Source organism: Hemibagrus wyckioides, linkage group LG24, assembly GCF_019097595.1.
Source record: "Hemibagrus wyckioides isolate EC202008001 linkage group LG24, SWU_Hwy_1.0, whole genome shotgun sequence".
Lineage (NCBI taxonomy): Eukaryota > Metazoa > Chordata > Actinopteri > Siluriformes > Bagridae > Hemibagrus > Hemibagrus wyckioides.
Genome location: NC_080733.1, coordinates 16,622,117 through 16,636,813, shown reverse-complemented (window position 1 = coordinate 16,636,813; position 14,697 = coordinate 16,622,117). Strand labels below are relative to the sequence as shown.

The 14,697-nt window shown below is 41.1% G+C and overlaps 1 protein-coding gene across 2 annotated transcripts in view; it reads right to left on the bottom strand.

Annotated features, from left to right (window-relative positions):
* Nucleotides 1-14,697, bottom strand: part of gcgra (glucagon receptor a) — a 62,306-nt gene that overhangs the window by 24,047 nt on the left and 23,562 nt on the right. The window contains exon 2 of one of the 2 annotated variants that reach the window (XM_058378113.1): nt 14,474-14,672. The exons of the other annotated variant lie outside the window; for it this stretch is intronic. The gene's annotated coding sequence lies outside the window, so the exon portion shown is untranslated. The remainder of the gene's footprint in view (nt 1-14,473; nt 14,673-14,697) is intronic. 2 annotated transcript variants of the gene reach the window in all.

Genomic DNA, 14,697 nt, shown 5'->3' with positions numbered 1-14,697 from the left:
GCTTGCTGAAAATGCCTGCAACTTCAAATGAAAGGACTACAGACAGTGGATTTGTTTATTCTGGCTCCTCCATGGTGGTATAATGAGTACCATCACAGTTCAAACACTACTGTTTACTCTGCAGCTAGAGAATCAGATCATTGCATAGAAAGTTGTTGTGTGGGATTTGAAAGGATCTCTACTCGAAAAACAAAACATGTTTGTAATGGTCGCATCACCTTCTGTCCCAAACCATATACCAGAATATGTACAAACTCTACACTGCCATAGATTACCTTTTTCTTTAGAGTCATGTGAGCAGTGGTCATTCAGATCTCTGGGTCAGGGTTTAAGTCCCTTCACCGCTAAGCTGCAAATGTTGGGCCCTTGAGCAAAGCCCTTAATGCTCTCTGCTCCAGGGGCTGCTGTATCATGACTGACCCTGTGCTCTGACCCCGACTTCCTACACTGAAATATCAAAGAAAACAATTCCACTGAGCTGTAATGTATAATTGACTTCTTCCTTTCCCGTACCATATAGTATGCTAGTGTTTGGTTTGGGCCATCGCCAATGTCCCCATGAAATGGCTTTCACATCATCAGGAACCTGGAAGGAGGAAGTAAAGTGACATTAGTTAAACTAAGCACATTGCTCAGCATGTGGCACTAAGCAGAACTTCCTGCCCCGATGTGCACCACCGCAGAGAGCAAATCCCTGACCACCACTTTCAAGAGAACTTGTAGGGCAAACTGCCTAGAGTTCATAAAAATTCCAAACTGAAAATGACTTAAATCTGAGTGACATCTGGAGATCGACTCATTGAATCACTACTTGTGTGGACATGAAGTACAGAAGCTATAGACTGCAACTGTGTCTGAAGTGCCATCCTTACCAAAGCATTCACTGATTGAATATATTGAGTTTCTCGTTTTATCTGAAATATTGGGTTTGCTCAAGATCCAGAGCATCCACAAATCTGGAGGCTGTGGATCTGCTGCTTAAAGTCGAATTACATTTTTTTCTGAACTTACGTTGACTGAAGCAGGTATCACATGCCAATCAGAAGCCAGTCAAGGGATGGCAGTGGTCAAAAGTTTTGGAAAATCGCCAGTGTCCTTAGTCCAAACAGTGAGAACAGCGTGCCTGGCACTAAAGACCATTTTATGAAAAGATTTGGTTAAAACAAGATTTTAGGGAACAGTAGGCTATGACTTAATGCATGCAAGGTGCTGACAGTCTGGAGACACAACCCTAATTGACTTGAAAATCGATTAGACGTGAGCCTTTTCACAGCTCGCATGCTGTGAATGACCAGATAAGGAAATGAAAAGCCGAACAGATAGAAAGTCAGAAACGATTCCTCACGGGAGACACTTCATGACTGCAGTATAACAACAAGCGATCTGCTGAACGTCTGCCCTCGAGATCAGATGTGTGTCTAAGTGTTTAACAATCAATCCTGAGTGAACAAAGACCTGCTTAAGAAGTGGCTTGTCTTACTGATGACCTTTTAACCACACCGTAGGGATATGGAGCGTTGAGACAGTTCAATAAAGATTACTCTGTTGAGAAAATGATGGTGCGAATAGTATTAAATTTCAGCTGCCAAATCAAGTTACATAAAGAGCTAAAACTAGACCAGGCGGCTATTTTGGGTCATTTCATGCCACTCGTTGCTATGCTAAGATTTGAGACAACTGGCAGTTTTTTGTTTTTTTTTAAGAAGCATAGCTGGATCATTAAGCTTGTGGGAGAGCTGACATTCAAGGGCAAACCCTTTTTTTTTGTTTCCACCTAATTACCCAAGGTTCTTTCTTGGGTTGTTAAATGAACTTGTTCATAAACAGTGTTCTTATTATTTCCACTTGACTGATTGAGACTCAGACTGAGACAAAGACCGAAACAGATGACTGAGCATCCAGGATTGATTGAGTAACCCATAACGCCTGGCTAATTATTGCCCACCTTTAGAAAGTAGAAACCTTTCTGGAAAAGTTGTTGTTGTTGATGATAATAGTGTAGAAGGAGTTGGACAGGACTGTCATTGTTCAGCTTTGCTAGTATATATGAGGAGTGTGAAGAACTGAAAGGAAAAAATGATTTATGATATAAATATAAGGTAAGGGGTAGCACGGTGGCTTAGTGGTTAGCTGTGTTGCCTCACAGCACGAAGGTCCTAGGGTCAAATCCCGGGTTCAAACAGGTAGGGTCCTTTCTGTGTGGAGTTTGCATGTTCTCCCTGTGCTTGTATTTACTCCAGTTTCCTCCCACAGTCCAAAAACATGTACTTTAGGTTGATTGGTAATTCTAAATTGCCCGTGTGAGTGGTTGTCTGTCTATATGTGGCCCTGTGATGGACTGGTGACCTGTCCAGGGTGTACCCCTGCCTTTCACCCAATGTGTGCTGGGAAAAGCTCCAGCAGATCCCCATGACCCTCATTAGGAATAAAGCGGGTATTGAAAACGGATGGATGGATATAAGAGACGAGGCGTGTGAGTGTATGACGCAACTGCTGTGTTTCATTGGTAACTATCTCACATGGTAACGTACACTGAGAATGAAATAAATCAACTGATAATAATGTTAAGCCTGCAATCTACTTTACAGCTAATGTAAATAGCCATAATGACAAATTACAGCATTATAGCATAAAATACAGCGCTCTAGTGAAGTTCTGTCACGAATGTTACAACAGTTTAAGCAGCACATATTACAACATACTGTCTACATACTGCAGAGAACAGTGCCTAAAGTGTTGGAAATACTAATTCTGTACAATTCAATTCAACGAGATTCGACTCGTCATATTTAATGTATTTTAACTCATATCTTTATGATCTACTTCCACTCCAGGAGTCTCTGTGCCACCATGAGATGTTTTGTAACACGGTAGATTTAAACACGGACGCACCCTGAGGAGACCCTTACGCACCCAGCATGATATACACTACTACTATACTACTGCTAATAACCTTTACTGAACACACTCTAGTGTATGAACGTCCATCGGACCTCTTAAGGCTCGCTGTGTCCCTCTCTTCGTAGCCTCTTCGTAGAACGTAGTACAATACGGCCTCAGAAGAGACAAGTGTGTTAGTGTATCAGAGACGGCACTGCATGTTTATTTGAAATGCTTTGTCAGTATTGTAAACGTACTGAAAATGTTTTGCCTTGTGAGATTCGCTGACATGTGCAGATATAGGACACGTTACTCTCTTAGTTACGGATACTTCCTAGACAGCACCGATCCCTTGTCAGAAAACATCACCTCACCTTGTCAAGTAGTTTTTATATAAATAGTTGAACTAGCTATTAACCCCTCCCCACCCCACCCCTCATATTTATAACATTATCAATGTAGAAGTTTGTCGTAATAAATCAGATAAAAATCCCCACTTTGGTATCGTCTGACTATTGCCTCGCATGACGGGGCTTAACTGCTGTCATTTGCTCACAGGTAGCTTTACAGATTTTACACTTCTCAGAAGACCTTGGTGGTCAAAGAGGAAAAAAGAATAAAAATAAGATAATATGGTGTAATCTATTCAATGACACTTAGCAGAAATAGCCTGACATTATGATAAGATAAATTTTATTTTAATATTGGAGGTTTAATATCACCATTAACAGCACTGGACATCACATCGTGCCATCTTCTCTAGACAGATGACTCACTTTTCTTTTAGAGTGCTCTGTTGCTGAGTATCTGAACGTTCAGAGTTGACGTGAAGCTTTGGCAGAAAATGAAAATTATGTAATATATATATATATTCAGGAAGCAAATCCATCCAAACGTCACTTCAACCAAATCTACATCCATGGCTCAATTCCATGTTTCCTAACGTACCAAAGCAACGGCACGCACTTGCAAAAAACAAACGCTTGATTATTCTTCCACCGTTTCTGTGTCTGCACCCTGGTGCCAGCGGAGCCGTCTGAGGTTTGCCCAGTGCGTATTTGTTTATCAAGTTTATTCGTGTTGGTCTTTCCATTAACCTCATTAAATCCTCGCTCTTCTTTAAAAGTAAATTATGAACGGCGAGTCTGGTGTGGATTAATTACACAAGTGAATGTGTTTGTGTGACACTGAGCAAGCAAGTGAGCGACAAGGACAGGGAAAGAGCGTATTGCATCACTTAGAATGAATAAATATCTCCTGCAGTGCCGCTCACAAAACCCCAACCGGTCTCATTGCATGGAGCAACCTCGCCGAATGCTAAATATCCACGCAGCTACGTGAGCCAAAGTTCACAAGGGGTGTGCAAAAGTTAGTGCCCCCCAATAATACCTGTAGCTGTCAGAAGTCATGCTGTATTTCAAGATTCAAGATTCAAAGAACTTTATTAATCCCAGAGGGAAATTCCTTTGCCATGTTACAGTTGCTCTAATGAAAATAAAAATAAAAGAGAAAAAGAAAGAAATATAAAATATGAAAATAAAATATAAGAGAAAAAGAAAGAAATATATACAATGTTTTATAAACTGTAAAAAAATGAATAAATAAATACAAATTCTGTAAAAATACTACACAAATACTGTACAAATACTAGTGTAGAGCTGTAATATTGCACACAAGGATTGTAATTAGGTGATAATGGTACAGTTGTTTGTACATTATTGGAAAAAAATAAAAATGAGAAACTGTAATGTGCACAAAAAGGCCTATAATTACTAAAGCAATATTGCACATAAAATTGCACATGAAAATGAAAATGTCCCAACACTTAAAGGGAGGAATTGTACAGTTTTATTGCCACAGGGATGAAACATTTCCTAAAGCACTCAGTGCTACACTTGGCAGTGATCAGTCTCTGGCTGAATGTGCTCTTCTGATCAACCAGCACACTGTGTAGTGGATGAGAAGGGTTGTCCAGGATTGAATGGAGTTTTGACAGCATTCGTTTCTCAACAACAACATGAACTTATAATAGAGCGTGAAGCCAGTGTTTCTGAGCCTTTTCAAGGGAAAGCTAATGCATGCCCAAAAGTCTCCAGGTGAATTTGCATATTCATTGTGATGAGAGTCTGAATTTCAAAATTTGCTACATGAAGTAAATGAAGATCCGAAATAGCCCTGCAGTATCCCGAGGTTGAAGATGCTGTAGAATAAACTATACATTTTTTCTATAGAAATGAATCATTGTTCACTGCAAGTGTGAAATGTGTTTTTAAGAAAACAGGAAAAATGCAGAAAGCAAAGGCAGTGTTAGTGAGGAGATGGGAAGTAGACACCAAGAGACACCAAGAAGCAGTTATAGGTGGAGTGACTTGTTTGTGCATTGACTCGAATCCTTGTTCTGAGTGCTCCTGAGTCTCTCTCTCTCTCTTCCTTTCTCTCTCTGTCTCTCTGCATGCCTTGTGATCTGTTGTGATTTGCAGCTGAGAGGACAGGTCTGCTGTCTTCTCTCCACACCACATCATTATTCTGTAAGAGTGGCCCTCCTCCTGTTTTCTGGCCCAACACCTGAATATAAGACAGCTGATGTGTGCCAGGAGGCGATGGTGATCACGGTTCATCTTAGCTCGGTTTCAACACTTTGAATGAGTGTGAATGAGCATTCTGGCACGCATATACCTGCTATAATCATATCACATCCAAAAATACCTCCGAAAAACTCATTTGTAATATTGCCATGCGGCGAATCTCACTCATTTCTTTCTTTACAGCCTTTTTCCTGGGCCAGAAATGAGCCGTTCCTCACGCAGAACAGAGATGCCCGGGTCCACCCCCTTTTTTTTTCCTCAAAAGGAAATATTAATGAGAGTAGGAGGGGTTAGTTGAGAGAAAGAAAATGGGCGTTTAATGGTTTTCTTTGCAATTACAGTTACATTAATGAAGACATTCTCAGGGCATTTTAGTAGCTTATTGCCCATTAAATATGAAAAATTAAACATGTGCACAAAATATATATGGATAAATAAGACAATTGGAGATCAAAATTAAATCTCACGCCTATGACGTGATGGGTAGCAGGTTACTCATGCTCTATTTCACAAAATATCCAATGCTCCAGTACACCTGAGCTGACTCCGGGACAGTGAAACACATCTTTCTTTAGCTCTGTGAATTTCTCGTCCTGCTTCCTTGGAGGCAGAAAGCACCTTATCTTTAGAGACAGGACCTTCGCTGGTTATTCATGCGTAACAACAAAGTCTGCTAATGAAAAGTGAAAAGCAAAAGAGACGTGACCAGAGTCAGTACCCTGATCAACGTAACACCCAGTCTCCGAACCCGGTACATTCCTCTTTCCTAATCAAAGAGAGAGAGAGAGAGAGAGAGAAATGTCGAGCAGGCGACAGCTGTTCACAAAGCATCAGAGTCCCCGTGCATTAAATAAGCACAGGTCGGTGCACGTGTGGCAGCTCGCTCGTGCATCCTCCAGTTGCGAGTGCAGGTTGATTGAAAATGCACCTGGCTTCATCGCCGGGATTTAGTGATGTCCAGGGTGCAGTGTGTGCTGATCAGCTGTTTCGCTGTCACCTGATGAGACGGTTAATACCTGAGGAGTTCAGAGTACAAGCACAAAGCTGATTCAGAGACTCGGTGTGCTTTCGCATCTATTAGTACAAAATCGGAGCATACGCTGATACTTTTTGGTTTGTGTCCTATTTTGTTTGGTTTATATCATGCTAGCTAGAGAGTGCATGCACACATCACCATTAGACCAGAAATCAGATCAGTCTTCCTGCTAAAAATGAGATATCTTCAGCCATTTGACAAACGATGGCATAAAATCAAATGAATACTCGCAAAACAAAAAAATATAACTACAAAAATCGGACAGGAAATCTGCAAAATTAGACAAAAATGACACTGACAAAAACAATCACTGTTCTGTCGCATATATATAATGTTACAGTTGTGTCCCAATACTTTTGCACACTCTAATATTCACCTTCTTGTAAAGCTACAAATGGGTTCAAAAGAAATTTAACTGAAGCATATTGGATAATGGTGGATTCAGTCAAGCTCTCTCGAATGTTAGGTTATTAAACCACTCTCTCGGTGTGATAATGATCAGTGACTGAGGATTACTGTTAATCTAATTGCACCTTATTACATGAACCAGAGAATATCTAGAGTCAGAGAACCACAGTACACCGCAAGAGTGGAGTTTTATACCCCCAGACAGCACGACCTCTCAGAGGAATACATCACCGCTCACCATATGTTATTAGGTTTATAATGAAAGTTCAAGACATGAAATGGACTTTCATCAATAAAGCTGGCCATGATGGAAATGATGGCTCAGCTCTGGAATGTACTGGAAAGCAAGCACATTAGAAAAAGACTACTTGAGGCTATGCTGGAGGACTTATAGCAACAATTCTCCACATTTCAGCAACATTAAAGAGTGAGAATATATATATAAATTCTTAAAAAGGTGCAAAGGGTTCTTACACAAACTCCAGTCCAGACATTATCCACTATATCCATTACAGCTGCTCGTCTTCATATGCCATATCTCCTCTAGAGAACATTCACAATGACGCTGATGAAGGGATGCTTCGATACAGCTAGCGGTGTAATGTATCAGTCTGATGCACATGCTCATTTGCGCGCTATTGTAGAGGACGTTGTCACTCTGATGAAGAGCCGACCCGAAAGTTACAGCTATTTTTCATGAGTAATGATTGCAATCAAGACGGAGCAGGAAACATCATGAGGAGGAAGTACAGCATGTTCCAACAAACCGTACAAGTAACCTGATTAAGCATCTTTAACGCATATAAACATAAAGCTATTCATGAGCATAGAGCAAGCGAGCTGAGAAACTGTCTGGTGTAACAGAGAGCACTTCAGTACAGTGAGCACTGAGACACGTGCTTCTTTTAACAAAGGTCTTCAATTTTTTATGCAATATACACCAAATGCTACACTGCATGAAGAGTTCATTCCTAACAAAACATTAACCTCTGAGGTTGAGCTATACCAGGTTTACAGCCTAAGAACACTTGAGGGTTTGATCAGATTTTTAAGACACTAAAGGCTAGATCAGGTTTTCAGGCTTGTGGTGCATGAGGTTTTCAACCTCAGGACTACATCAGATCTTCAACCTCTGGATACTTCAGATATATATGAGATCTTCTGCCCTCAGGGCACTTGAGGGCTAGATCTGATTTTCAAGCTTAGGATGCTGGAGGGCATGATTAGATATTTAACATCAGGATACAGGATCAGTTTTTCAACCTTGAGTGTTCAGTGTACATTTGGACAACCATGTGACACATGAGAGATTGATGAGCTCTTCAGGATACTTCAAGGATACATCAGATCTTCAGTCTTAGGGCACATGAGAGATAGATACCACCTCTGAGTACATGTGGGCTAGATCAGATTTTCAACTACAGGACACCTGAAGGCTAAATCAGATTTCAGTTTTAAACTCAATGCACTAATCACCATCAGGGTACATTTGAGTTAGATCAGATCATCAACCTGAGGACACTCAAGGGTTAGATCAGATCTTCAACCTAATGATAAATTTATTAGCTAGCACTGGAAGCTCCATTGGGCTGCCCAGTCCAATATTTTAGTCTGTTTGGATAAATACTGATTAAAGATGATGTATACAGTATTGTACAGATTGATATTTAGTTAGTTAATTGCATTACTAATGACTAAGAGAAACGTCTATATAAATTCTGATTGGAAGTGAAGTAAAACCTTACATGTTTTTGATGGATTCGCAACAAGTACAAGTACCTGGCCAAAAATTCACCAGCCATTTGGGAAGAAAAATCACAAGGAAAAAATATAATTTGAGTCTCAGTCATTTTTATGGGACCAAAAAGTCACAGAATTCTTCAGAACAGGAAGTTCCTGAGTGATGAGTTCAACAACAGGAGGGAACCAGGCCTTGAGGTCTAAATTTCAAAGAAAGACATCACACCAAGGGAGAGTGAGAAAGTGAATGCCACAGTAATCCCTCGCTCCACAGCACAATAAACACGGAGTAAATTAAACCATCGCCTGCCGTTGGGAAACGCTTGGCCATGACCGTGCCGAGGTACAACTGAGGGCCCGGTGTGTCCCACCTCTCATTCCCTTACCTAGTCCCTAGGAAAGTCACAGCAAATCAACCCCAACAGCAACAGACATGAAACGAAGGAGAAGACAAGAAGAAAGCAAAGTGGAGACGTGAATAACGTGCAAAACAGACGTCTCTGTGTTTTTCCTGATGTCTTCACCATTAGCTGGGCTAATTTCATATATTAGGTCACGTAATGGAAGCAGATGTTATACTGAAAGAGCAGCATTTTTTTTTAAAAGCAATCAGATTAAAAAAACAAGCGCTGCCTTATTTCTCCCAGGAAAGAGTAACATAATGGTGATAAACAATCCGGCCTGACGGGGGGAATCAATAAGAGTCCGGCGTTACGTCAGACGCTAGCCGATACTTTTTCTTTTTATTGCTCCTGGGCTTCTGATATAGCTTCAGGTGAGTTTTGACTCACACCATGAAATTTACACTTTATATACTCGCACACATCATGTGCTCTGTTTCGTCCTGCTATGTAGCTATAGTGATAACATCTTAATACCAGAGCAATAAATGAGCTACGGTTATTTATTTATCCCCTTTCTTTAATAACACATTATTATTTCCATGTCAGTTTTTTTTGGGCTTGTAGTTTCCAGTCGCTGTCGCCATGTGCCATAAAATTTTACGTCCCCTTATGCAAATCAGGCAGGACGATAATAATGAGTAATAAATGAATCATCTGTTCTGGTGAACTGAGCAGGGCTAGAGCTGATGGTGAGCATGACTGATACCACTGTCGAATTCTTCATTCTTATTTCTCAGACTTGTTGATTCATTTTTGATAGCAGCTAGGAATGTTAGAAAACGCTGACACTGGAGACTCCTTAAATAAATAATAATTAAATAATAATAAATATTATATAATAAAACATTAAATAATAAATAAAATTAAGCAAGTATCTCCTTGAAGAAACCTCATCATAGCAAGAATTTATTAATAGCCTTTTATTTATTTATAGTAAATTAATACATTAATTGCTAGCCTTAAATTATGCTGAGCATCTACCAGTCACTCTGACTGACCTCTGAACGTATTAGGACAAGCTCGATCATATAAAACTATAAACTATAAAATGACGGCACTCATTAAGTTAAGTTGTCTTTATTTGTCACATAAATTTTGCATATCCCATCCTTGGGGTCAGAGTTTAGGGTCGGTCATGATGCAGCGCCCCCTGGAGCAGTGGGGTTGGAGGCCTTGCTCAAGGTACTGGGGCTTGAACCCTGATCTTCTAATCAACGACCCAGAGACCCTTAACCACTTGACCTACCATCGTCCCAATTAAATTGATTAAAAAGACCTGGAGTATCAGAATAATTAACCACTTTGGAGCTGTTATAGAAAAATAATGAGCTTCAGTTTTGTGACAGTAACAGCAGCAAGTTTTCATCAACTTACTGTTACATTTTATTGAAAGTTCCTGTTGTAACTTACTTTATAGCAGCTATATTCATATCCCGATATTCAAATTCTACTTTTGTTTGTCACATAAACAACCATACACAGTACAGCTTGTATTAAAATGCCATCAAGTGTCATTTCCTCATGCTGTTTCTAAGCATCGTTGTCATTTCCTAAGGCTTTTTTCTTCTTGCTTCCATCAATGGCAAATAAATGTACACCGTACATAACAGCGACAGAAATGATAACCTGCACACTGAAATAAAACCAAGCAGCCAAAAAAAACTAATGTCAGAGCTGCTGGAATAATGTCAGAGAGACTGGGAAAATGGGGCGGAGAAATAAGAAAGGGATAGAAGTGAGAGAGCAAGAGAAAATGAGTGAGAATTACAAGTGAACAGAGAGGAAACAAGCGAGAGACGAAAGCAGAAAAACATCCAAGTGCTGAAGGTAAGGTTTAGTGGAGTTCAGACAGGAGTGGTTTAAGCTAGTCAGAACCTCGGCATCATTGATGAATGAAGATCATCACCAGGAGTGATAACAGTGAGGCCACATGATCCACCTGGAAGCTGAGGCTGATACAGCGGAGGATGAACCTACAGCACAGCACACTAACGTTCATGCAGAAGCCATGAGAACAACCAGCAAAATAACTCATGGTTCGTTTTATTCTCCGCTTAATAAGGAGGGATCAGCACTCCGGCATGGCTTTGTAGCATGAAAGAGAGACTAAAGAAGGGAAGCAGAGAAGAAGAAGGACAACAAGGTGGAGAGAAAGAAAAGAAACTGAAAGAGAAGGGGAGTGGAAATGGAGAATGAGAAATGGAGAAAAGGAAAGAGCAAGAAACAGAACGAAAGATAGCCAGGAGGGCATAGAGAGAGAGGGAGGGAAGGATAGAGAGAGAGATGGGAAGTAGAGAGGAAGAAGGATAATGAGTTGGAGAGAAAAGAGAAGAAAGTGGAAGAGAGGGAGCGGGAGAGGTCAAGACATGAAAAGGAAGCAAGGAAATGGAACGTGAGGAGAGACAAGGAAAGTGTGAGAAATAGAGCGAGAGATAGCCAGGAGGGCAGAGAGAGAGAGAGAGAGAGAGAGAGAGAGAGAATGGGAAGTGACAGGTAGAAAGAACTTGTAGAAAAGGGGAAAAAGAAAAGGATTTTAGAAATACAGAGAATGAGTGGGAGACACAGAGAAGGAGAATGGAGAGAGGGAAAGATAGAAAGAGGCAGAGAGTGGGAGAAAACAAAGAATGAACATGACACACAGAGGGGTTGGAGAGATGTATAAAGAAAGAGACAGGGAAGAAGAAAGAAAGACAGAAAGAGAGAGAGAGAGAGAGAGAGAGAGAGAGAAGGAGAAAAAAGAGAGATAGAGAAGGAGAGACTGAGAGTGTCAGAATGACAGAGTGAAATTAAGAGAGGATGTGAGAGACTGGAGTTAGGCAGAGAAGAAATAAAGAAAGAGGGCAAACAGTGTGGGAAAGAAGAGAGAGAGAGAGAGAGAGAGAGAGAGAGAGAGAAAGAGAAAGAGAGAGCAAGAGAAGGTAAAAGAAAGAGGGAGGGTAAGAAAAATAGTAATGGAGAGAACATTTAATTGCGAGGAATTAAAAAAAGAAGAGCTCTGAAAAAAACAGCTCTGAAGAGTGATGACCTGAACAGAGCGAAAGAGACGGGAAGAAAGAAACTAAAGAAAACTTAAAAGAATCAAAGATGGAGAGAGAGAGAGAGAGAGAGAGAGAGAGAGAGAGAGGAAGATAGAAGTAAGGTACAGAAGGAGAGATAGATGGACAGTAGGTGTGTGGAGGTGGGAGAGAGAATAGACAGAGTGCTGGAGGATGAGGAGAGAGAGAGACAGACTAGAGAGGAGAGAAGAGAAAAGAAACTAAAAGTGAGAAAGGCAAAAAGAGAAGGAGAGAGATGGAAGAAAAGAGAGAGAGAGAGAGAGAGAGAGATAGAGAGAGAAGCCAAAAGGAATGGAGATAGACAGAAAGTTCTTGCTCTCTCTGTCGTTCTTGTTCTCTGTGTTTTCTCGAAGCTTAAATGTATATACTATATACAGTCTTGCCAAAAAGGCTTTATATAATTAGTCATTGGAGAGAGAGAGAGAGAGAGAGAGATGGATTAGTCAGATGAAATAAATTTTGCTCTCTGCCTTCTTTTATTTAAGGCAGGTCTGTCAGGAACAGCTCTTAAACACACATCGTGGTGAAAAAGAAGGAAAAACCACAGACGGAAAACCGTTATTAAATCACGCAGTCGAGTAAAGTCTTCTCCCTCCATTCCCGGGCTCTGGCTCTCAGCACAGCTACACCTCACACATGCACAATGTCAAAGCCCAAGTTATAAACCTCGCCGTGTTTTCACTCGTTCCGGTCGGGTTCTGCAGCGTCCAGAGCGTGGCCAGCGGCCAGGAGAACACACTCTCTAATGTACACTGTGCAGCTTCACTTCTCTGATCCCGTCTGATCCCAATCCGATCTCCTCTCTCAACGCTTCACATGTTTAAAAGAGCAGAGAAATACCTTCGTCTGCAGTTTCACACGGGACTCGCCCGGAGATCCAGTGCAATTCCAGACGCTCAGTTCAAATTGTGTTACATATCAAATAGTGTGAATGACACAAGAGACAGAATAGCTGTAATTTGTGATATTTCAAGGCAGGGTGTAAATACGGGTCATTTATTACGGCAAATCCATTCAGCGTAATCAGTGTCGAAGCACAGGCAGGCAATTCCACTGGAGAACAGATAAAGGTTTTAAAATCACAAAATACAAATCAGAAATATAAAAACACGCTGCAAAGCTTAAAGGACACAATCAACAGAAAGAGGAATAGAGAAATGATTCATTATGTTAACATGGAGGACGTAACACCACAATGACAGAACAGACTAGGAGACAGGGTTAGAGGAAACAGTGAGCAGAGTGTCTGAGTGGGCGTGGCTTAATATTCTAATGAGCATGCGTCACTGACTATTCCACTAATTCCTCAAACTCAAGCAGGAAAGCGAAGTCAAAAGGGTTAATTCGATATATTTTTACCTTTATTTTCCGATTATTCGATTAGAAATGAAATACCAAAAATATTTATTCAAGCATCAGTGACATTTATCACATAATCTATCATGACATGAAAAATATCATCCCACAATAAGTGTCTGCTGTAGTTCAAACACTTTTTACACGTGCACACGTCAAAGCCACACGTGTAATCAGAACACACTCAACCTTCTCCCGGTGTTAATCTGCAGGTTCTCTGCAGAGTATCGTGTCACAGACGAGCACACGTTTCCTCAGAGACACGTGAATATGTCACCGGAGCGGCATTTCTCACCCGCAGGCAGGAGTGTATTAGCCGAGGTGAAGGGGGGGTGGATGAGGGGGGGTGGATGAGGGGGGTAATTAGGCAGAGGCTATGTCCCATATGGCCTTATTAGCCCCTGTGCACACACACGACTATAAGCACTCGATTTATCGGAGCGTGACACTAAGAGGACACTAACAGCTCCTCTGAGAATCCCTAGCGCACCGCACAGGAGGTTAAGCCGCAATGACAGGCTTTTAAAATTTCATTTTCAGGAAGGAAGGCTGCCAGGATCAGAATGTACGCAGCCTGAGGGAACAGCTTCGGTATGGACCAAGTCTTTCTTAGAAACTTTTCGGTCTGTGACCGAGCCAAGACGCTAAACGGCTATTTAACTGACTGTAAACCGAGCTACTGTTTAATCCGTAAAGGGGAATGGTCTTAAACAGCGCTTTATGAATAGAAGCCAAAAGATATGACGTGAATAAGAAGAGGTGTTTTATTTTCTCTTCTTGTTGTCTTGTTAAATTATTTGAGCTACACAGTGCATGACCTTCACTATTACAAATACAAACACGTTTATGCTTACTGTAGGAGTATAACCCAACTCAACAGCCCTTGCCCAAGTTCTCCCACACCACCCCACTGTTGCCCCCCTTCACCAGCTTCCATTAGCTGCTCACATCAGATTCAAAACACTGATGCTTGCCTACAAAGCCAAGAATGGACCAGCTTCTTCTTACCTCAAAGATCTTATCACTCCTCACACTGCACCTCAATTCCTCCTACTAGCACTGCTTGACTGGTCCCACCATCTCTCAGGGTAAGAGGTAGATATACATCTAGACTCTTCTCTGTTCTGGAACCAAGGTGGTGGAATGAACTTTCCCTAGATGTCCGAACAGCCGAGTCACTGACCGTCTTCAAACGACAGATGAAGACCTGCCAAACCAAACCAAAAAACTCT